This window comes from Antechinus flavipes, chromosome 6 (genome assembly GCF_016432865.1).
Source record: "Antechinus flavipes isolate AdamAnt ecotype Samford, QLD, Australia chromosome 6, AdamAnt_v2, whole genome shotgun sequence".
NCBI lineage: Eukaryota > Metazoa > Chordata > Mammalia > Dasyuromorphia > Dasyuridae > Antechinus > Antechinus flavipes.
The window spans coordinates 257803818-257828022 of record NC_067403.1 but is presented as its reverse complement, the minus strand read 5'-3'; the positions used below and the strand labels follow the sequence as shown (position 1 = coordinate 257828022).

At 40.6% G+C, this 24205-nt stretch overlaps 1 pseudogene; it reads right to left on the bottom strand.

The window, feature by feature from the left end:
• Positions 1-14154: 14154 nt before the first annotated feature.
• On the bottom strand, positions 14155-17044 carry LOC127541709 (histone acetyltransferase type B catalytic subunit-like; annotated as a pseudogene).
• Between the last annotated feature and the right edge of the window lie 7161 nt (positions 17045-24205).

The window sequence follows — 24205 nt, the reverse complement described above, 5'->3', positions numbered from 1 at the left end:
AGGCGGAGGGAAGGAAGCAGGAAGGCACGGCCAATGGGAACTTGAGCCCATGGCTCATTAACAGTTGTTGTTCAGTCTGATTCTTCCCTGAGGAGTCTGTCATTTTCCTCTCCAGCTCATTTTATAGGTAAGGAAACTGAGGCAGACAGGGTGAAGTGACTTGGCCAGGGTCACACACAGCTAGAAAATGTTTGAGGTCAGATTTAACTCAGGAAGAGGAGCCTTTCTGAGTCCAGGTCCAGGATTCTGTACCACCCAGCTCCAAACCTCTGAGAGTACCCCAGAATCCTGAAGGGAAGATGTAACGGGGACAGTGAGTCAGAATATATTTTCTGCATGTGGGTCCTCATCTGAGATAAACTTGAGCCCTTTAAATTTTCAGGAATCTTGCAGAAGCACCGAGAAATGGGTAAAAAAACTTTTTTTTTCTCCCTTGGTCTTAGCTTATAACTGTACAGTTTTTAAAATATTGTTTTTACTTATAATTCAATAAGATGATTCCATCTGAAATGATTTTTTCAAACTTTTGCATTTGGTACATGTTTAATAATTATGACTTGCTGTATTATTATTTTTCCTTTCCTTATTTTATTTTTATACAGCCTTTTATTTTCTTTTTAAAAATTATAACTTTTTTTTTGACAGAATCCATGCCTGGGTAATTTTTTACAGCATTATCCCTTGCACTCATTTCTGTTCCAACTTTTCCCTTCCTTCCCTCCACCCCCTTTCTTAGATGGCAGGCAGTCTTATACATGTTAAATATGTTATAGTATATCCTAGATACAACATATGTGTGCAGAATCGAACAGTTCTCTTGTTGCACAGGAAGAATTGGATTCAGAAGGTAGAAATAACCCGGGAAGAAAAACAAAAATGCAAGTAGTCTACATTCATTTCTCAGTGTTCCTCCTCTGGGTGTAGCTGATTCTGTCCATCATTGATCAATTGGAACTGATATGGATCCTCTAATTGCCAAAGAGAGCCACTTCCATCAGAATACATCCTCATACAATATTGTTTTTGATACAGTAATGATTTGTATAATGAGCTGGTTCTGCTCATCTCACTTAGCATCAGTTCATGTAAGTCTCCCCAGTCCTCTCTGTATTCATCCTGCTGGTCATTTCTTACAGAACAAAAATATTCCATAACATTCATACACCACAGTTTATTCACCCATTCTCCAATGGATGGGCATCCATATATTTTCCAGTTACTAGCCACTACAAACAGGGCTGCCACAAACATTTTGGTGCGTACCTTTCCCTTCTTTAGTATCTCTTTGAGATATACAACGTTTTATTTTCAAAACGTGCATAGATGGTTTTCTACATTCACCTTTACAAAACCTTGTTTTCCAATTTTTTTTCTCCCACCCTTTCCCCTACTCCCTCCCCATGTGGCAAGTAATCCAATATATGTTAAACACGTGCCATTCTTCTATATATATTTCCGCAATTATAATGCTGCACAAGAAAAATCAGATCAAAAAGGGGAAAAAATGAGAAAGAAAACAGAATGCAAGATTATATTGTTGAAAGCTGTAGAATGTGTTTCTATTGAGGCTGCTGTGAGAAGTTTGGAACCTTTCCCATTGCTCCTTAATCTCCATCCTTGCCCTCAGGAGATTACATCCATTTATCCTCTTTATATTTTGTTTATACACAATGGTCTGAATGTTTTCTCCCTGTTAGAAGGAGAATTCTTTGAGAAAAAGAGTTCTTTACATTTCTGTGTATCTTCAGTAAACTCTTGTGGGTTGACTGGTTACAGCTGGTGGTTGAGAGATATTGCTTTTGAGAATTATGGTAAACTGAAAGACAAAGTTCTGAGCATGATCAATTTATCACTTAGGCTAGCAGTAACCAATAAGTTGAGTCAGTAGCCTCTCTCCATGAGGAAAGACCTTGAGTAAGGGTTAACAAGTTCTTTTAACCCCGTGTATGTCTTCCTTCTAATTTGTCTGACAGTACATCATTTGGATCTCTCCCTGCAGACATTTTAATGAGAAAGTGGTTAGGAGTTACTCCAATTTCAATTTTTCAATGCTCACATTTTTTTTTGTTGTATTCATTTTTTATTTTATTTTTCCAAATACAAGTAAAGATAATTTCATTCATCTTTGTAAGATTTTGTGTTCCAAATTTTTTCTCCCTCCCTTCCTTACCTGCTCCCTCCCTAAGATAGCAAGCAATCTGATATAAGTTACGCATGTGTAATTTCTTTAAACACAGTTCCATACTTGTCATGTTGTGCAAGAGTAATCAGACCAAAAGGGAAAAAACATGAGAAAGAAAAACCAATCTAACAAAAAAAGGGGAAAAAACACTAGGCTTTGACTCACTTTCAGTTTCTATAGATCTCTTTCTAGATGTGATTGGCATTTTCCATCCCAAGTTTATTAGATTTGTCTTGGATCATTGTATTTGTGGAAAAGAGCCAAGTCTTATCATAGCCGATCATTGTTACAGGGTTGTTGTTGCCATGTACAATGTTCTCCTGGTTCTGCTTGCTTCGCTTAACATCAGTTCCTATTAGTCTCTGCAGGCCTCTCTCATCTTGCTCACCATTTCTTATAGAATAATAATAATATAACAATATCATTAAAATAATTATTAATAATTAATTAATTAATTGGTATTTAGATATATATTTAATAAATAACAATAATAACAATTAATAATATAACAATAACTCCATAGAATAATAATATTCCATTATATTCATATACCCTAACTCATTGAACCATTCTCCAACTGATGGGCATTCACTCAATTTCCAGTTCTTTGCTCCCACAAAAGGGCTGCTACAAACATTTTTGCACAGATGAGTCCCTTTCCCCTTTTTTATGATCTCTTTGGGATACAGACCCAGTAAAGACACTGCTGGATCAAAGGATGCACAGTTTGAGAGCCTTTTGGGCACAGTTCCAAATTGCTCTCCAGAATGTCTGGATCGATTCTCAACTCCACCAACAATGCATTAGTGTCCCAAGTCTCCATCTTGTTGCATTTAAAAGGACCCAGAATGCTCACTTTGTTGAATATCCTTATGCCTTATCAGTTCATAGGGTAAAGAATTTTTATGTGTCTGGAAGCCTTAAGTGATTAATCTATAGTTGATGGAACATTTTTCTTGGGTGTCTTGCTTATTTTAAAGTTCATTTGATCTTGTTTGCTATTTTCTGTAGGGAAAAGTCTGTTCTAGGCAAAGTGTGAAATTCCAATTGGATTGTCCTTCCAAGGATCCATTGAGGAATTGGAGGTGCCATTTGGAATAAGGAACTGGAGGAAATCTACCTGAACCCCCTAGAACATTTCGGAGTATAGACGAAGAGGCTTAGAAAATTTTGTCCAGACTCCAGTTGGATGACTTTATGGGAGAGAATCATGGAAGTGTCTTTGTCTGGGACGTTTGGTCGATGGAGTGACTTCCAGACAACCCTTGGTCCCTAATCTCTTGTAGGGAGTCTTGCAGATTCTGGAATCATGACAGAGACTCAGCTTTCTGAGATAAACAGCTTCTTTATCTTTTTCCTTTGGAGTTACTCAATGATTGAACCTGCTCTGTGTACAGGAGACAGGTTCAAGGTCTAGTGAAGGAGGAAGAAGGTAGAGAATCCAGCTTCCTCAGGAATCAGAGCCTAATTGCAGGCACGAGGTCCAGTCAATCTGGTTCCTCAGCTATGAATGAGGGAGGGACAGAGGCCCAGGGTCCCAATCTCTTCAGGAAGTGTTTCATCCTGAAGGGATCCGGTTCTTTGCTAGCGTAGCAGCCAGTTTTCTTTCTTTTTAAAATTTGGATGTTGGGTTAAGGAAGGCCATTTGAGTGCAAAGACCGGTATTTGTGTACCGAGAACACGGCAAGCCTTGCTAAATTGTGACATGTTCTTGGTTGAATCTCCCTAACTTTCCACTGGGGACAAATTGGGATTTGTATTTATATGTATGTGTATGTATTTGTATTTGCATGTGATTTGTATGTGATTAGACAAGACTGTGTCACATGCAATGTTTTGAAACGTTGGGAAAGAAGTAAAAGGTGAATGCTGATAACTGCTCAGAGACGAGACTGGAAACCTGGACAGTTGCCCATAATGCTCTCCTGCCTGTTTGCCGGAGATCAGGGCTTTTAAACAGAGGGGAGGGTTTGTGGGGTCCCACCAGCACCTGGACACCACTCTCCCAGGTGGGGATCCTGAGGAGCCGATCTCCAGGAAAGGCAGTGGGATGGGTATGAAATCCCCGAAGACCTCCCATCACTGATCGTCTGCTGCAAACTGGGTGTTGCAGACTTCTTAAACTCACCAAACTCCTTATTGCCCTCTCCTCCTACCCCACCCGCCTTCAGACTTCCTTGTTTCAAAGGTACCACTTCCCTCCCTGGGTCTTGGGTTGTAATCTCAGCTCACTCTTTCCCCCCTCCCCCAGCTTATTTTTTATGATTGTTGAGACTCTATTTGTCTTTAAATTTGTGCCACAGGTTCCTTTTGGGCCTCTTCAATCCTGGAGCCCAGACCCTTGTGGGCCCGCCATGCTGGGCGGGCCTGTGCTCCTGTCTCCCATGTCTCACAATTGGTTCCATTTCTTTAGGGAGATCCTGAGAGTGTCCTTGTGCTGCTGCTTCTGGCCACCTGTGAGCCCTTGCCCGGGAGAATTCCCATAAAATAGTCTTTTTGGCAATCGCACAGCTGGCATTCGAGCACTGTGGCCGGCCCACCGGGGCCGTGCTTGCTGCCGTGGAGTCGGAAGGCTGGGCACTCAGGGCCTTGGTGTCTGGTGACATCCTCTAGGGGATCTCCAGACTCTTCCTAAGACAATTAAAAAGGAAGCGATCCTGGCTCCTGGTGTGTCCATCTTTCACAGACGCACAACCTTGGTCAGCACGACGGCTCTGTGGCCCTCCAGCTTGGTGGTCAGTCTAGGAGCTCTCCCCTCCGCACTTCCCTGGGGAGCCTCCCAAACACCGAGCTAGTGCTGGCAAAGCATGCGGTCCTCACCACCTACGTGGACATCCTGCCACGGGCACTGCCAAGGCAAATGCTCAGGGAGACGAGTTCCTCTGGCGTGAGGGGCCTTTTGATGCCCGGCTGCCACCCGGATCTCACCTGTGGCTCCAAGTGGCCACACGCCAATAAAACCATCTTGGCAGAAGGGCTGAAGCAGCCAGAGGGTACCAAAGGCTCTCAGGCCCATCAGTGAGTCGGGACAAGTTTCCCCCATGGAACGGGCACACAACAGCCACAAAGGCAGCTAAAGCAAGTGCTGAGGGGCACAGAGAGGCACCAAGGCCATTCATGCATCCCGGGCCATGGCCACTCATGGCCACTGTCGGCTCCTGGCCTACAACTTGGGACAATTCCACCTCCCCTAAATCCAATTTGTGCGGGACTCAAAAGCTGCCATCTGGACCATTTCCCCGAATTTTGGTGTTGTGGAGATAATGGGTATGAGTGGGGCTGGCACCTGGGGGCACAGAAAAGACTTGAATGGGAAAGCTGAGCTGAGAAGGAAGCCTGGGATTCTAGGAGCAGAGTCGAGGAGGAAGAGTGTGGCCAGCATGGTGGTCAGCCAATTCAAAGGCATGGGGATGGAAAATGGAGTTTGTGATTTAGGTGGGGAGGTTGTGATGTAATTCAACTGTACATTTGAATTGTACATAACTTGTTTTGTAGAGTTTCTTTCTTTCTTTTCTTCCTCCTTCCCTCCCTCCTTTCTTTCTTTCTTTCTTTCTTTTTCCTTTCTTCTTTCCCTTCCTTCCTTCCTTCCTTTATTTCTTCCTTCTTTCTTTCTTTCTCCCTTTTTTTGTTTTTAAGGATGATATATTGATGGGGACTGAATGTAAATCAACACATGCTATGTTCACTTTTTTCCTTCTGTTTTTTTTCTTTTCTTTTCTGATTTTCCCTTTTGCTCTGATTTTTTCCCCAAACTTGATTCATAAATTAAGTATTTATAAAAATTAATGTACATGTATAAGCAGATTTTTTTTTTAAAGGAAGATACATTTAAGGTGAGCAGAGAGGTTTTGAGAGCGTGGATCTTGGACCTGGAGGAGAGAAGAGAAAGCTTGGAACAACTCCCAGGCTCTTGGATTTAGACTAATAAGGAAACTTGGAGGTCACCCAATCCAAACCTCTCACTTTACAACTAGTGGGGAGTCAAAAGATCATTATGCCGAGATGAATTACACTAGCTTGGTTTATCAGTGGGCCCAATGCACTCCTCCAGATGTGCTCAGCATCTCAGGGGAAGAATTATAATGAGGATAACAATGCTCACAAATCAATTCCCCAAACACTGGGCGGATGAGTGCTACGTTGGGTTACAGGAGAGCCTCTGCTAGGTTCTGCCAACATGAGTGTGGCCATCTCTGAAATCTGTGCTCCCCTGAAAGGTCGTTCCCCTCATTCTCCATGACAATGACAATGATGGACACACACTTTCTTTATTTGTCTTTTATTGGACAATATAATAAGACTACATAGCCTGAGCAGCAATATAATGTCCGGAATGGCTCCCTGGAGGGCCTCAGGATCAGTCAGGAGCAGTCAAAGTCCTTGGTCTTTAGGAGGAGAAGTGAAGGAGGCAGGCAAGCTGCAAGGAGGCTCATCGAGGGACTGTGTCTGGAGCCTGAAGTCCTCTCTCCTCCAAGTCCTGCAGTAGAGAGGCTCTGACTCTTTCCCTCAGCTCCAATCCTTGCCTTCAATTACCTCATCACAACACATTCAGCAAGCTCCAGTCACCAGGAGAACCATCACGTCACCATATGTTTATAGAACCATCATCACACCTTGAGTAGGTAATTAGCCTTAAGTGCTCCGCTGTCTTAGATTCAAATCCACCTTTTCAGAGATCCAACCGTCCCCAGTCCTCCTGACATGTCCTAGCCAGGGCTTCATTTGGTCTCACAGCTACCGGATTACAGCAAAGAATTGGATATGAGGATTTCCAGAATATTGGTTCTTGGAAGGCCGGTATGAGTATCTGTTTTATCACCATGCAGTATAGTAAACAGGTGAAAAAAAAAAGAAACCTTCACATTATATAGTAATTATATTTTAATATAATAATTTATAAATAAATGGATTTGTTTTATTATTATTAGATATAATATACAATATTATTATAATAAATGTATATGAAATTAACAAAAAGAAAAGTAAATTAATAAATTAAAAATAATTATATAGTAATATAGATAGGCAGAAATCAGACACTTCATGAGTCAGAACAGCTGGATAGTACAGGCTCTCTGTCATTACTACTTACATATCCTTAGCCCTTAGCCAAGTCCTTAGCCCAAGGGACTCCATATTGAGTCCTATCATTTATAATTACAACATCAAACAATGTATTTTAAAAATCACAATTATTGCAGTCAGCTACATGATATCACAGTGATAAAGTTCTAGACTCAGAGTCAAGAAGGCCTGAGTTCAAATTCAGCCACAAACCCTAGCAGGATGACCCTCACTTTACCTCCTTGCCTCAGTTTTTTCATCCATAAAATGGGCATAACTATAGCATCTATTTCAAAGGTTTTGTGAAGATAAAGTGAGATAATATTTCTAAATCACTTTGAAAGCATGGAAGTGCTATATAAATGCCACCTACTGCTCTTGTTCTTGTTCTTAAGATTACCTGTGGCCCATTTCTTCTTGTCTTGTAAAATGTAAAATATCCATGGAGAAAGGGCACAGCTTGGGGCTTAACTTTGGTACCTTTATACATTAGGATTAAATCATTTGATATTCTACATAAATCCTATAGGGATAGATAGGTTCTTATAGTGAGCCTCAACCTTGAATGTAATGTTCATGCCTTGTTTACTAAGTCACGAGACTCACTCGTGCACCCTGAGAAGGCTGACGCAGACATCTCCAGCCATCAGGTTCCATGTCAAACCCAGCATGGGTGCGATGCCTTGATGCTTTGGAAAGTTCCCTAACTTATTTTTGTGCCTCCAGACCATTCTCTCTCGTCCAAAATGAGCAGGTGACCATCTTGTGACCACTTAGTCAGTGGAGATGCCTCGTGCTTCGCCCAGCCTATGATTCTCTCTCCTTTCTGCTGATATGTCATTGTTGGCTCTCAAGAGCAAGGTCTATCACTCAATCAGATTCTGTATTTTGCAGGGCTCTTTTGCATATTTGGGTATTAAAAACAAGGTCCTGGACATCTTAGATTATGAGGGAGATCTGAGATCCACTTCATTAGAGGAGATCATGAACCTAATAAAGTGTCACTGACTTAGATCTTTGCCTTCGTCTTTTATTGTAGGTTGGGCAATTTTAATCTCTACCCACCTCGTTAATGAAGAAATTGATGTGAGTGTTGGCCACCCAGAGGTGGGGTGGGATGCCTGGAGCTCACAGGTTATTGTGAGGATTCAGAGAGGTGATGTTTATAGATTGACTTGTGAGTCTGATGTCAATTTAATTATCATTTTGTTGAGGCAACAGAGGGTCGATTTTCACTTTGCTTTAAGGACAACTTCTGCAATTATTATTGTGTTGAAAGATATGTCTATAGGCATCGGAGGACTTCCAGCTACCTGGGTGAATATAATTAACATGTCTAACTTTTAATGGCCAAATTTTAAGGGCTTTTTCTCCATTTGCAGCTTTTGACACCATCGATTGCTGGATACTTTCTCCTCTTTAAGTTTTTGTGATACTGTTGTCTCTTATTCTGTTTCCAATCACTCTTTTTGAATCTCCTTTGCTGGATCTTGACCCAGTTCACGCTGTTAACCATGAACATCTCATGAAATTCTTCCCTGGGCCATCTTTTTCCTTCATACTATTTCATTTGGTGATCATATCAGCCTCCATGGATTTAATTATATCTCTATGCAAATGATCCTCAGATCTATTTAACTAGCTCTAACTTCTCATGTCCTTCAGCCTGCATGTGCAATTGCCTAGTAGACATTTTAAATTGGATGTTTTATGGACTCATTAAACTCCACATGTTCCCCAAATACACTCATTATGTTTCTCCCTAAACCCTCCCCAACTCTTATCTTTGCCATTATTATAGAGGGCCCTACTATCCTTCCAATCTCTCTGGCTTTAAACAGGCATCATCCTCAACTCCCCCACTATCTCTCAGTCCCTACACCCAAACGTGGCCAAGGTTCATCAATTTCACCTCTGCAACATGTCGATTTCATCTCTGCAACATTTCTCTGGTGGGTTCCACCTCTGCATCATCTCTTGTCTATTTCTCACTATCTCTCAGCCCACACATCCAAACTGGCCAAGGTCTATCAATTTCACCTCTACAATATGTCTATTTCATCTCTGCAACATCTGTGGTAGATTCCACCTCCACATCGTCTCTTGCCTATTTCTCACTATCTCCCAACCCCTATATCCAAACTGTGTTCAAGGCCTGTCAATTTCATCTCTACAACATGTCTATTTTTATCTTTGCATCATCGCTTGTCTATTTCACCTCTTCAACATCTCTGACGGATCCCACCTCTGCATCATATCTTGTTGATTTCACCTCTGCAATACTGATTGTTGATTTCATTTCTGCAGTATCTATTATCTGTTTTACCTCTTCAACATCTCTTGTTGATTTCTCCTTTGCTAGTCTCCTGAATGTTTCCTTGGCTCCCATCCTGGGTGCAGACCCCCATCACCTAATGCCTGGACTATTCAATTAGTGCAGGGTCTGCCTGCTTCCAGTGTTTCCCCTCTCCACTTCATTCTCCACTCAGTTGCCAAAGTGACCTAGGTTCTCAAGCCACAAATATACTCTAGGGACTCCATATCAATTCTAGGATCAAATATACATTCACTATTTGACATTCAAAGTCCTTCACAGTGTGGTGGCTCTTTTCTACCTTTCTAGGTTTCTTATCCTTCACTCCCTTCCCTATACTCTACAGACCTATGATATAGATGTCCTTATTGTTTCTTACACATGGCAATCCATCTCAGACTTAGGGATTTTGCAGGGCTCAAATGCTGAGCCTCCTCACCTTCACCTCCTGGCTTCCAGATTCACCTTAAATCTCATCTTTAAGTAACAGGCCCTTCTTGAACTCCTTCCCTACTCCCACACCCATAGTGAGCACCTTGCCTGGGTGATTACCTTTCATTTACATTGCATATCTCTTGTTTCTATAGGTTATAAATATATACTATATTATATATATACTATATATTGTAAATATTTACTATTATTTGCATGTTGTCTTTCCCATTAGGCTGGGGGCTGTTTGAAAGCAGAATGTCTCTTGCTTTTCTATCTCCAGCACTCAGCACCATACCTGGCACATAGTAGATGATTAACAAATGTTTGCTGAGTGACTGGCTTAGGCATCTGCCTTCCAGGACTTCATCCATCCTTGGATGTGGAATCGGTAAGCCAGCCCCCATGCAAGCAAGACTTAACATTCATCCCCTAGTAGAGAGGAGCATAGCTGTCACTTTTAACCTCATGGCCAGATGATTCCAATAGCCTTGGGGGCCTTAGCTCTTTCTTTGTGTCTGGGAGGGTGTTTTCAAAAGCTCTGTTATTGGAACTCTCTGGCTTGGTTTGACTTGGCCTGGCCTTTATCCTTGAATGCCTTAAACAGAAATGGATTTTTCCTCACGGGGTACCCTAGTGAATTGCTTCTAATTAGGGCAGCCTCTTTGTAGCTCAGGCCCTCCTGCAGGAATTGGTTGACCACTTGGATATTCAAAGGGGGAGGGTGGGATACATGTCCCCATGTCATCAAGGAAGTGACTAACCTCATGAAAAGAGGCTCATGCATCCCTAAAGCAGGGCCACTGCCTGTTGGGATCTTGATAATTCTAATTTATTAGGTGGGCACCCAGCTCCTGCGCCTGCCCAGGCTTCCTCTCCTCTTAGTCACCTAAATTCCCGTCTCTTCCTTCTCCCAACCTTCCTGCACACATTTGTTACAGTGATTTTCTTAAGGCAAAACTCTGACCATCCCCCTCTCCTATTCTGGAGACTGCTCTGTCTCCCTGTTGCCTAGAGGATAAAATATACTTATCTCTTTAGCTTGTAAAGCCTTTAAATGATTAAATTCCAATTTACCTTTCCAGGCTGATTATACATTGTTCTCTCCCCACTCTGTGTTACTGTCAACTGACCTTTGCACTGCCTGTCCCCTGTACCTGGAACGCATTCTCTCCTTATACTGCTTCTTTGAAATGAATGATTCAATATATGGATGTTATATCCCCCCTACTCCCAGCAGGATATAAGGGCCTATTTATACCACCAGCTCCTGACACAGTGCCTGGCATTGATAGGTGCTTAATAAATGCTTAGCTCTCCAAGGCTTAATGAGACCCAGGTAGATCTTCCCAGGATTATAGACTTTGGAGAATCAGGGATCATAGAGACTTGGTGGACTGCAGTATATTCCAGGGTCCCCATGTCTCTAATTCCTATGACTTGAGGGAATTTCCTCCTCCCAGGCATGGAAATGAGAAGGTGTATGTGGTGGTAGCAAAAGATAAAGGAGGATTCTATACTTGCCCTGCCATGTGATAAGAAGCAGAATAAAGGTAGGTATGAGCAAGAGAAAGGGGAGGCAGCCCAAAGTGTTGGCCTGGTGAGCTTCCTGGAGGAGGAATAAAGTTCCTGTGCCCAGGATCCTGTTCAAAACTGGGTTAAGGCTAAATAAGCAGCATCCTCAATGGTTGTAGCTTGAAAACAAACTAAATTCATTTTATAGCTTTTTTCCTCCTCATCTTTTCCAGAAGTCATTGCTAGGAAAATTTCCACTCATGACTTAGATTTCGGTACTTTTTTCTTCTACTTCCGCAACTGACTGGGGAAGAGAGAATTGAGGAAGATGGGAAATTTTAAGCCCAGTTGTAATATTCCTAAATCTGCAACTGTTAAGCATGGTTCTTCTGTTTCCTGTTTTTTATGCAAGTTTCATATTATCAGATTGTGTTAATAAAACACGTAGCCATTAATAGTGAATTGCTAAATTCTCTGTTTGAAAGTGTTTGAACTTAAGGTGGTACTCCTGGGGAAAAGAGAAAATTGATTTAATTAAATAATTTGGTTCTTTAAAAAAAAAAAAATTCTGACTATTTCAGAACATACTTCCTAGACTGACTTTGAAACCTGAGAGAAAATGATAAAGAGCTGAGTCTAGAGCTGTTGTAGTTATCTCCAGGTGCACTTTTTGGCTCTGTATCTTGCTTGGCTACCGTGATGTGTATTCATACATACATCATCCCATACACACACACACACACACACACACACACACACAGTTTGACTTAATTGACTAGACTCTCTAGCTTCCTTCAGGAATTGGGCCAAGTCTTATCTCCTCTGGGAGCCTCTTTCCTGGTTCTTCCAGTTGTCAGTGTCTCCTACTTTCCGTACAATCACTTTGTATGGATTTTGTTTATGTTTCATATTTGTTTCTATGTGCACATGTTGTTCCCTCATTCAAATATAAAGTCCCTGAAAACAGGATCTGTTTGCTTTATTCTCCATAACCCCACACTTAGTGTCTGGAACTTAGTAGACACAATAAATGGTTGTTGAATAAATGAATGGACTGAATTACTATGTACATAGGGAGACAATTAATTAGTCAGTGAACATTTATCAAACACCTGCTATGTGCCAATAAACACTATAGGACACTGGGAGCCGGAGAAATGGCAGAAGACTCAGAACATGGTTAATGATACTCTTGTAGGTATCCTAGCTTGGTTGAGCTACACTCAAACAAAGAAAGGTAAAAGACAGTTCCTGTTCTCAAGGAGAGAATCAAGGAAGAGAATGGAAATGACCACTTGGCTTTTGTCCTTTCCCATTTCCTCGAAACCAATTGAAATCCAGAATTCAGGGATGACACTTCTTTGGAAATGCCTGTCTTGACATCCTAGAAATGCATTTGCCAGAGTTGGAAGGTAACTCAAGGGGCCACATGATCCAAGCTCCTACTCATTAAGAATTTTCTTGGAGCTTGGAGGTAAGTGAGAGAAAGAGAAGTTGTCCAACTCCTAGTTCCCTGCAAGGTGGAAAATCATGGTCTCCTTTGGACAGGATGGGCCAAATTCTAGAGATATCTATTCATACCTCTTATGATCTGCATTAGGTAAGGCACAATTTTGCTTATCTTGCATGGAGATTGCAAATTCAGCATCCTTGGCTGTTGGAATCTTTACAAACTGCTAACTAATTAGAGTTGATTTAATCTTACAAGAAGATGTTTTGGGCAGAACCTGAAACAAGGTACTAAGTAGAACTAATTAATACAAGGCTTGTGTTCACACCTTTACTCATTGGAGTTCACAAGTATGCCAGCTTCACAAACTAAACTTTCTAACTTCAAGGAGTTCACACCTCCCTTAAAGCTCTTTGGGCCAGAGAGCACTATGGGAGAAAACCCATAATCCCATTCTCTCAGAAGATTCACATATAAGGAGAGAGAGCTATTCCAGAATACACTTTTTCCACTTGGCTGGCTGGTCGCAGAGGAGAGTTCAGCTGGACTGGAGAGGAGCGACTCTGGTGGCAGACGAAGAGTTTTCAGAGGATAAAGCTACGAGTGGAGAGTTCAGTGGACAACCAGATTCATCTTCATCTCACACCATTGTAGTTGGTGGCTGGGCTCCCCAGAAGGAGACAAGAGATTCATTCCATCTCTGTGTTGGTTGGAGGCTGAAGAAAGCAGAGGCAGAGGCTGAAGGACAGAACCTTGGATTTGGAGACATCCGGAGGGCTCTAAGCTAAACCAGCTGTGTTTTGAGAAGAACAAGAACTCCAACATTTTGAACTCCAACACTTGGCTCTCCTTTAGGTGATTTTCCCTGTAACCATTTCTTCCCTGCTATTACCCTAGACACTGTCCTCTTGATCTTCTTACGAAAGAAGCATAAATAAAAACAGCTATTGTTTCCTCACCTCATCCCACCGCCCTGCTGTATGTGTGTGTGTGTGTGTGTGTGTGTGTGTGTGTGTGTGTGTGTGAGAGAGAGAGAGAGAGAGAGAGAGAGTTTTCAGATCTCTATTGTCTATTTCAGATAAACAGGTGATTCATTGAATAACTATTCCCTCTACTCTTTCCAGTTTTTTTTAAGGGAAAAATATAGCTTTTAATATAAATACAAAGATCACATAAGATTTCTCAATTAAGAAACTATTACAACATTACACGGCACAACGTATAGAAACCTTCAGATATTTTGTACAGAAATCTTGATCCTTGTTTCCTCCTATCATCTGAAACAAGTTACTGGAAGCTTTCCTCTAGCCGTTCAGGTTGCATGCAGAGTTCATCTGGTTTCTCAGTTCTTCAGGCCTGAGATATTTCATCTTGACAAGGTCTCTGCTTTTTCTTATATGGGCTAATTAATCTTCTCTTTATATCCATCTATAGCCTCTGGATTGTTCAGTATCACCCATGCCAGTCATAAGTAATCAGAGTATTTCAAAAACTTATCTAAACATGTTGCTCATTTACTTTGTGTTTCTACCATGCTTCAGTCTCCATATCTTGACTGAATCCTTGTAATAACTTGTCTGGTGAAAAGCAAGGCAGATCTTGGCAAAGCTTCACAGGTACAAGATCTCTTGATTTCACATAGTTTTCGGATTGATCTTCAGCTATAATATCAAGAACTATCAGAGAAGAAATTCCTGTGAATTGTTTTAAAAAGCTGGGCACCCCTCAGTTGGGGAATGGCTGAATAAACTGTGGTACATGAAGGTAATAGGATATTATTGTTCAATGATGAACAAGTTGATTGTAGAAAGGCCTGGAAAGAGTTACATGAACTGATGCTGAGAGAAACAAGCAGAACAAGGAATACATTGTACACAGGAACAGCAATATTGTGTGATGATCAACTCGGAAAGACTTGGTTCTTCTCAGTGGTCAATGATCCAAAGCAATCATTTGGATAGAAAATGCCATTTGTATCCAGAAAAAGAATTATGGAAATTGAATATAAATCAACATATGCTACGTTCACTTCTTTTTTCTATTTTTTCTCTCCCATGGTTTCCCCTTTTGTTCTGATTTTTTTCTTTCCCAACATGTTTCAGAAAACAAAGTGTATTAAAAACAAATTAATTAATTTTTTAAAAAATTGGGCTCCATGGTTTTCATCTGAAAATAGAGGCAGTATCAACACCTGGCTTACACATGGCTGGGTTTTATCTGGGTAGATATAGTCATTAGAGTTTGCCATGTAGCTGACAGTCGCAAAGAACATAGTTCCATTCTTATTGTACTTCTCAATACTAGAAAGTAGTTCCATCTTTCATCATCCACATCAATAAAGCTAGCAGTTTCAATAAGCCATGTCAAAAAGGTCTGAATTTTTTCAAGAGTCTGTACATGTCAAAGCAGCCTTGGATATTTGGTAGGTCATGTTTCCTCCTGCTTCCTTATTGTGAATTGTATATAGAGAGCAATGTGCCAGAAGGCTTAAAGTTAACTTCCTTTTCCAACAACGAAGTAAAATAATTTGTGTTTGTACAAAATCCTGGGGGAATTATTTCTCTAATTTTGTTCTCAGTGTCATTGCTGTGTTGAACACAGTTGAAATTCTCACTAACTTTAGATGTATACTCAATTCAGAACAATGTTTCTTCTTCCTCTATTTGAATGCTAGCACTACATCATCCTACAGCTAAAGAGAGAGAGAGAGAGAGAGAGAGAGAGAGAGAGAGAGAGAGAGAGAGAGAAGAAGAAGAAGGAGGAGGAGGAGAGGAGGAGGAGGAGGAGGAGGAGGAGAGGAGGAGGAGGAGGAGGAACAGAGGGGAGAGAGAGAGAAGGAGGGAAGGAGGAAAAGAGAAAGAGAGGAGGAGAGGGGAGAGTGAGGAAAAAAAGAGAGAAGGATGGAGAGAGGGAAGAAGAAAAGGGAACAGAGGACAAAGACAGAAAGAAACAGAGAGAGAAAGAGAAAGAGAGAGAGAGAGAGGAAGGGAGGGAGGGAGGGAGGGAAAGAGAGAAACAGAGAGAAGGAGGGAGGGAGGAAAAGAGAAAGGAAGAGAAGAGTGGGAGAGGGAGAAAAAAGAGAGGGATGTAGAGAGAGAAGAAGAAAGAAGGAACAGAGGAGAGGGACAGAGAGAAAGAGACAGAGAGACAGAGAGACAGAGAAAGAGAGAGAGAGAGAGAGAGAGAGAGAGAGAGAGAGAGAGAGGAAGAGAGGGAGAGAGAGAGGGGGAGGGAGAGAGAGAGAGAGAGAGGGAGAGGGAGAAAGGGGGGGGGGGAGAGAGAATGCTTCCTTAGACCTCTATATAGTTGAAGCTACTCATCATCTATTGCTACTTTCTGTCCAGGTGGTCTGCAGTTTACTCCAGTGACAACGCTGATTTGTTTCAACCTCTGCTGATCCCCACCCAACTGCTCTCCATTGTGGTACCTTTGCTGAATATCTCTTTATAATAGAATGTGGCCCTTCCTGTCCCACCTGTGGTTTTCCACCCGAATAAGATGTACCCTCCCAGTCATATTCTCGTTATGGATCCCACCCAGCTTGTCTCACAGCGGAGGTCTAGTTGATCATTCTTTGCTCACTCTGTTTGTTAACTATGTTTAGTGATATTTGTGTACAGACATCTGAGGCCATGAATTTTTCCTCTATTTTGTTGGATTTTGTCTGTTCCTCTTCCCTGCCGCCATTAGTCTGCATGCATCCTACCCTGGGGAGCCCATGTGGCCAGTTTTTTTCTCTCTCACTCTCCCATCCTTCTCAGTTTAAAATCTGTGGTCAGCTCTGCGAGATTTGAGGCAAAGACATCCTCACTAGCCCCCACTCGATGCCCTCCGTCTCTGTCCAGGAGTCCACGATTCCTACATTTTAAGCCATGATTCAGAGAGACAAACCCTGCTTTCAGACACTAGATGCTTTAATAAGCTTCCCGTATCCTTGCTGCACTCGCCTGCCTTTCTGCCGAAGCTTTTGGCTTCCACCAGAAGCAGTGGGGATCACACCCAGCAATGGGTGCTCTAAGGTCTTCGCCGTCTTGCCCAAGACTTCAGGGATATTCTTTAGCAACGCTTTCTCGAATTCTGGTGTCATCATGGGCCCACATAAATCAACAGCCGTGGGCACAGATAGCTGGTCTGACAAGTCTTGAAGTGTTGTGGTTCGAGCCCTTACTCCTCACCCTGTGAGAACCTCTCTAACATTTCTCTCATTAACAAGGAGCTGCTTTGGTTTATTCACTCAATACTGTTCATTTCATCTTCATCTGATAGTTCCTGGCTTCTCCCTCATGTGACAACACCTGAAGACCAGTGACTCTTGAGAATAGTTTCTCAAAGGTAGTAGAGCCCTGTTGTACACTGGGTCAAGAAGAGCTGAGTTCAAATTTAATTTAGATTTTTATTGTCTGACTATGGGCAAGTGACTTTGCATGTCTAAGGCTCCATTATCTGTGAAATAGAGATAACAATGTATGCTCTACCTTCCTCACAGGCTTAAGTGAAACAAATTTGCGATGCACTATCCAAGCTCAATAATAATAATAATAATACTCAGAGGCTCCTTTCCCTGCTCTACAGGAAGAGCCTCAAATCTTTTTTTCAGCTCCAAGCTTATGCTCCTCCTTCTCTTCCTCCAGCTCTCTGTCACATTTTCCCACCCTCCATCTCCCTGAGGGTACGCAGATCATCCCTTTGCCTTTATGGATCTTCCTCCCATTTTTCCATCAAAACCACTGTTGTTGGTTTTGCTTGTTTATTTTGTTTGTTTTTTTAGGAGATACTCTTCAGGCTCTTATCTTCTTGCTGGATCATTAAAAAAAAAAATCCCAATCTCACCTGTGGTCAGTATTGTTAAATGATCATCCAAAAGTTTCGCAACTAGTTGCCTCCAGCAAGCCCTCTTTCCCTTCCTATTCAGTGAGAAGTCAGTCTAACTTTTCATCCAGATTATTGACTGACTTCTCTGTTTCACAGGATCCTAGATTTAGACCTTAGAGGTCATTCAATCTAGTCCTTTCGTGTTACATTAGTATGGGGGCAGGGATGATTTCCTTTTCCCCCACTTATGAGTTGATTTTCAATCACAGAAAGTAAGAGATTCTCCTGGAGCACTGCCTTGTTGTGGTGAGGGACTTGGTAGCTTAATAAACCAATGAGTTGTGCCCTAGGTAACCCATCACAGGGTTACCCAAAATGGACAGGTCACGATGGAGGGTTCTGACCAGTGGATCCATTGAAAAAGGAAATGACAAACTACTCCAATATCTTTGCCAAGAAAACCCTATGGGCCGTATTAAAATGACAAAAGGAATGACACCAAAAAACAAGCCCCTCAGGTCAGAAAGTGTCCAACGTGGTACAGGGGAAGAACAGAGGAAAACTACAAGTGGCTCCAATGGCAACTGGGCCAAAGCCAAAAGGAAGCTCAGCTGTGGATGTGTCTGGTGATAAAAAAAAAGGTTTGATGCTGCAAAGGTCAAAAATTGCCCAGGACATTGACCCACACTTAACACCGTACACCAAGATAAAGTCAAAATGGGTTCATGACCTAGGCATAAAGAATGAGATGATAAATAAATGGAAAGAGCATAGGATAATTTACCTCGCAGACCTGTGGAAGAGGGAGGAATTTATGACCAAAGAAGAACTAGAGATCACTATTGACCACAACATAGAAAATTTTGATTATATCAAATTGAAAAGTTTTTGTACAAACAAAACAAATGCAAACAAGATTAGAAGTGAAACGATAAACTGGGAAAACATTTTTACAATCAAAGGTTCTGATAAAGGCCTCATTTCCAAAATATATAGAGAATTGACTCTAATCTATAAGAAATCAAACCATTCTCCAGTTGATAAATGGTCAAAGGATATGAACAGACAATTCTCAGACGAAGAAATTGAAACTATTTATAGACATATGAAAATATGCTCCAAATCATTATTAATCAGAGAAATGCAAATTAAGACAACTCTGAGATACCACTACACACCTGTCAGATTGGCTAGAATGACAGGGAAAGATAATGGGGAATGTTGGAGGGGATGTGGGAAAACAGGGACACTGATACATTGTTGGTGGAATTGTGAACACATCCAGCCATTCTGGAGAGCAATTTGGAACTAGGCTCAAAAAGTTATCAAACTGTGCATACCCTTTGATCCAGCAGTGTTTCTACTGGGCTTATACCCCAAAGAGATACTAAAGAAAGAAAAGGGACCTGTATGTGCCAAAATGTTTGTGGCAGCCCTGTTTGTAGTGGCTAGAAGTTGGAAAATGAAAGGATGTCCATCAATTGGAGAATGGTTGAGTAAATTGTGTATATGAACGTTATGGAATATTATTGTTCTGTAAGGAATGAACAGCAGGATGAATACAGAGAGGACTGGCGAGACTTACATGAACTGATGCTAAATGAAATGAGCAGAACCAGGAGATCATTATATACCTCAACAACAATACTGTTTGAGGATGTATTCTGATGGAAGTGGATCTCTTCGATAAAGAGATTAATTGATGAAAGATGGACAGAAGCAGCTACACCCAGAGAAAGAACACTGGAAATGAATATAAACTGCTTGCGTTTTTGTTTTTCTTCCCGGGTTATTTATACCTTCTGAATTCAATTCTCCCTGTGCAACAAGAAAACTGTTCGGTTCTGCACACATATATTGTATCTAGGATATACTGCAACCCATTCAACATGTAAAGGACTGCTTGCCATCTGGGGGAGGGGGTGGAGGGAGGGAGGGGAAAAATCGGAACAGAAGTGAATGCAAGGGATAATGCTGTAAAAAATTACCCTGGCATGCGTTCTATCAATAAAAAGTTATTTTAAAAAATAAATAAATGTTCACTAGTCATCTCAAAAAAAAAAAAAATTGCCCAGGAATCTGGAATGGCTATGGGCCAGGGTAAACTGGGTGTGGTTCAACAGGAGAGGGAAAGATTATGTGGTCATCTTGGGTGTCTGTGAGCTTAAGTGGATGCAAATGGGTGGATTTAATTCAAGTAATCACTACATATGCTACTATAGGGGCAGGAATGCCTTAGGGAAAATGGAGTAGCCCTCATAGTCAACAGAAGGGTAGACACACAGTACTGGGGCATAAACTCAAAAATGACCAAATGATATGTGTTTGAATCCAAAGCAAACCATTCAACTTTACAGTAAGACAAGTCTGTGCTCCAACCCCTGGTGCCAGAGGCCAGAGGCAGTCTAGGAAGACCTACAATATCTTCCAGAAATTACACACACACACAAAAGATGTCAGGTTCATTATAGGGAATGCTGCAGTAGGAAATTAAAAGATAGAGTAACGGGCAGATTTGGCCTTGGAGGACAAAATGAAGCGGAGTGCAGAGTAACAGTTTTGTGGTCATAGCAAACTCTTTTTCAACAACCCAAAAGTTGATTCTACACATGGACGTCACCAGAAAATCGGCTCGTCTAGAAATCAGACTGATATTATATTTTGAAGCCAGAGGTAGAGAAATTCCAGATAGTCAGGTAAAACAAGATCTGGAGCTGACTGGTTCAGATCATGAGCTTCTTGTTGCAAAATTCCAGTTTAAATTGAGGAAAGTAGAAAAAACAATCAGATCATATAGATATGACCTAGATAACACTCCTTATGAATATGACATGAAGGAAATGAATAGATTCAATAGATGAATAGGCACATAGAGTGCCTGAAGAACTATGGATAGAGGTCAACAATACTGTACAAGAGGCAACGTCAAAGAAAAAATTTCCAAGGGAAAAAAAAGAGCAAGAAAGCAAAATGGTTGTCTGTTGAACCTTTACAAATAGCTGAGGAAAGAAGGAAAGGAGAAAAGCTAAGACATACCCAACTGAAAGTAACTTGCTTCAATTTTTTCTCCCACAATTACCATTATGAACTATATTTTCCACCTCCCCTGTTTTTTCTATTCTCTCTGACCTTTCATCCTGTCCCTCCCCCAATTTATCCTCTCTTCCATTAACCCTCTCCTCCTTTCTTATATCCTCTTCCCTTTCTAATTTCTTGTAGGGTAAGATAGATTTCCATATCAAATTGAATATCTGTTATTCCTTCTTTGAACAAATTCTGATGAAAGTAAGGTTCAATCACTCTCCCTCCTCTCTCCCTCTTCCCCTTCACTGTAAAAGTTTTTTCTTGCCTCTTTTATGTGAGAAGATTTACTCTCATTCTACCTCTCTCTCTTTTTCCAGTACATTCCTTTCTCATTTCTTAATTTTATTAGATATCGTCCTTTCATATTCAACTCACGCCCATGCCACTGTGTGTGCGTATTCTTTCTAATTGTCCTAATAATGAGCAAGTTCTTAAGAGTTAAAAGTATCATCTTCCCATGTAGGAATCTAAACAGTTTAACTTTCCCTGTTTACCTTTTTATGTTTCTCTTAAGTCTTGTATTTGAAAGTCAAGTGTTCTATTCAGCTCTGATTTTTTCATCAAGTGTTTGAAAGTCCTCTATTTCATTGAATATACATTTTTGTCCCTGAAGGATTATCCTCAGTTTTGATGAATAAGTGATTCTTGGTTGCAATTCTTGCTCCTTTGCTCTCCATAATATCATATTCCAAGCTCTTTAATTCAGTTCTAAATTCTGTGTTGTCTTGACTGAAAGTCCATGATATTTGAATTGTTTCTTTCTGACTACTTCAAATATTTTCTTTTTGACATGGGAGCTCAAGAAGTTGGCTTTAATATTCCTGGGAGGTTTCATTTTGCGATCTCTTTCAGGAGGTGATTAAAGGAGTCTTTCAATTTCTACTTTACCCTCTGGTTCTAGAATATTAGAAAAGTTTCCCCTGATAATTTTTTGCAAGATGATGTCCTGGCTCTTTTTTTGATCATGGTTTTCAGGTAGATTAGTAATTTTAAAATTCTCTTTCCTGGTTCTACTTTCCAGATTGGTTGTTTTTCCAATGATATATTTCACATTATCTTCTATTTTTTCTTTTTTTTTTGGTTTTGTTTTATAGTTTATTTCTCATATAGTCATTAGCTTCCATTTGCTCAATTTTAATTTTTAAGAAATTATAGTCTTCAATGAGCTTTTGTATCTTTTTTCCCTTTTGACCAATTGTGCTTTTTAGGCATTCTTTTCCTCATTGGCTTTTTGTACCTCTTTACCTTTTGCATCTCTACCTATTTTTAAAGTGTTAGTTTCTTCAATGTTTTGGAGGATCTACTTTACTAAACTGTTGACTCATTTTTCATGATTTTCTTGCATCACTCTCATTTCTTATGCCAACTCCTTACTTGATTTTCAAAATCCTTTCTGAGATCTTCCATGATTTGAAACTAATTCTTATTTTTCTTGAAAGCTTTGGATGTATGAGCTTTGACTTGGTATCTTCTTCTTCTGAATGTGTCACCTTAGTAACTATGATCAGGATGTTTTTCTGTTGTTTGCTCATTTCCCCAGTTTATTACTTGACTTTTAACTCTTTGTTAAAGTTGGGCTGTGCTCTTAGGGTGGAGAGTACACTGTCCCAAGCTTCAGGGATTTTTCAGTTCTTCCAAAACAGTAGAATCAAAGGAGAAGTATGTTTACTACTTTACTAATTTAGAAGTATTTAGGGGAGAACTCAGGCTAGACCTTGACGTTATTCCACCATGTTGGTTCTGCTTTAGTAAATATAATAGGCTGGTTTTCAAAAAGGCAGAGAAAGTAGAGTCCAAATTGCCAATATTGACTGAATTATGAAAAAAACAAGGAAGTTCCAGAAAAAAAATCTATTTCTGCTTCATTAGCTACACTAAAGCCTTTGATTGTGTGGATCACAATAAAATGTGACAAGTCCTCAAAGAGATGGGAGTACCAGGTCATCTTATTTCTTTTTTGAGAAACTTGTATAAAGACCAAAAATTAACAATTAGAATATGGAACAACTTCTTAGTTTAAGATAGGAAAAAGAGTTTGACAAGGCTATATATGATCATCTTATTTATGTAACATACAGGCAGAGTACATGCTGTGAAATCCCAGATTGGATGAATCAAAAGCCAGAATTAATATTGACAGAAGAAATATTAACAATCTCAGATGCCAAAATGATAGATACCATTCTGATGATTGAAAGTGAAGAAGACTTCAGAAGCTTCTTGAGGAAGGTGAAAAAAGGAGTGTGTAAAAACTGGCTTGAAGCTTAACATTTACAAAACTAAGATCTTGGTCCTGGCAAACAGAGGGAGAAAAAATGGACACCGTTTCAGATTTTATATTCTTGGACTCCAAGATCACTGCAGATGGAGACCATAGTCATGAAATTAAAAGATCTTTGCTTCTTGTAAGGAAAGCTATGGCAAATACTAAAAAGCAGGGACAACAACTTTCTGACAAGATTCTGTCTAATCTAAGCCAGAGTTTTTCTAGTAGCAATGTACGGCTGGAAGAGTTGGACTATTAGGAAAACTGAGCAACGGCAGAATCAATGCTTTCCAACTGCGGTGCTGGAGAAGACTTTTGCAATTCCCTTAAAAAGCAAGGAGATCAGATCAGTCAGTACTTGTAGAAATTAATTTAGAGCATTTACAGCAAGGTCAAATACTGAAGCTCAAATACTTTGGCCACACAACGAGAAGAGTCATTAGAAATGTCCTGATGTTGGGAAAGATTGAAGGCAAAAGGAGACGACAGAAGATGAGATGGAGACACGGTGTCGTGTAAACAATGAACATGAGCTTGGACAGATTTTGAGAGATAATGGAGGAATGTAAGGGCTTGGGGTGCTGTGGTCCATGGAGCCCTAAAGAGCTGGACATGAGTGTATGACTAAACTACAAGGAGCAGATAACTGAGGTAATGAAGGGCTTATGTGTTAAATTAAGTGTTTCTGCTACTACGTTATTGCTGTTGTTTTAAACTTGGCTCCATATCATCTCTAGAGCCAAATACAAAATGCTATTTGATATTTCAAGCCTGCCATATAATCAAGTTCCCTTTCCCTCCAGTTTCCTTACACCTTACTCCCAACCAGGTACTCTCTGATCTAGTGATGTGGATTTCTCGCAATGTCTCAGTCATGATCCTCCATCTCTGCTGCAGAATATTCTCCAATCCCCATGTGTGGGATGTTCTCCCTCCTCAGCTGTGTCTCCTGGTTTATCTGGCTTCCTTCAAGCTCCAATTGAAATCCCACCTTGTACAGGAAGTTTTTCCTTCTGAATTCTAGTGCCTTCCCTCCGTCAAATATTTATTGTTATAATATTATTAAATAATCACCATAAATATTAT